At 53.8% G+C, this 656-nt stretch overlaps 1 protein-coding gene across 4 annotated transcripts in view; it reads right to left on the minus strand.

Annotated features, from left to right (window-relative positions):
* CACNA1E (calcium voltage-gated channel subunit alpha1 E) overlaps positions 1-656 on the minus strand; it is a 312,745-nt gene that overhangs the window by 63,290 nt on the left and 248,799 nt on the right. The window lies entirely within an intron of this gene.

Raw genomic sequence — 656 nt, forward strand, 5'->3', positions numbered from 1 at the left:
CATACCTAATCAACCTGATTGTCTTCTACGATGAGATGATTGGCTCTGTGGAAGTGGGGAGAGCAGTGGACGTGATATACCTTGACTTCAGCAAGTCTTGTGATACGAGCGCCCACAACATTCTCACAAGCAAGCTAAGGAAGCACAGGTTGGATGAACAGACTGTAAGATGGGTAGAAAACTGGCTGGATCATTGGGCTCAAAGGGTAGTAATCAATAGCTCAATGACTAGTTGGCAACCGGTATCAAGTGGCATGCCCCAGGGGTTGGTCCTCGGGCTAATTTTATTCAATACCTTCATCAGCAATCTGAAAGATAGGATCAGAAAGTTTGCAGATGACACCAGGCTGGGTAGGACTAAGAGCTGCAATCTGTTCCCTGCATGTCCCTGTGACAGGCCCTGGTCCCATGCCATCACCACCTTGCGATCCCAGCCCTAGCACCAGCCACTGGTTCCACTCCCAGATGCTGTTTTCTACCTGCCTGCAGCCCCATCCCATCTGCCTGGCCAAGTGCGCACTGCCTGTGGGGGTCCTGGGCTGGTCTCCATGGAGACCCCACCTACCCGCTTGCTTTATCTGGTGTCCCTGGCAGTGGGCACAGGATGGACAGGCAGGGGTGCTTGAGCAGCAGGGCCAGGGTCCTGAAGGGGCCTG

The sequence above is a fragment of the Gavialis gangeticus genome, unplaced genomic scaffold (genome assembly GCF_001723915.1).
Source record: "Gavialis gangeticus isolate Ggan-Ray unplaced genomic scaffold, GavGan_comp1, whole genome shotgun sequence".
NCBI classification, from domain to species: Eukaryota; Metazoa; Chordata; order Crocodylia; family Gavialidae; genus Gavialis; species Gavialis gangeticus.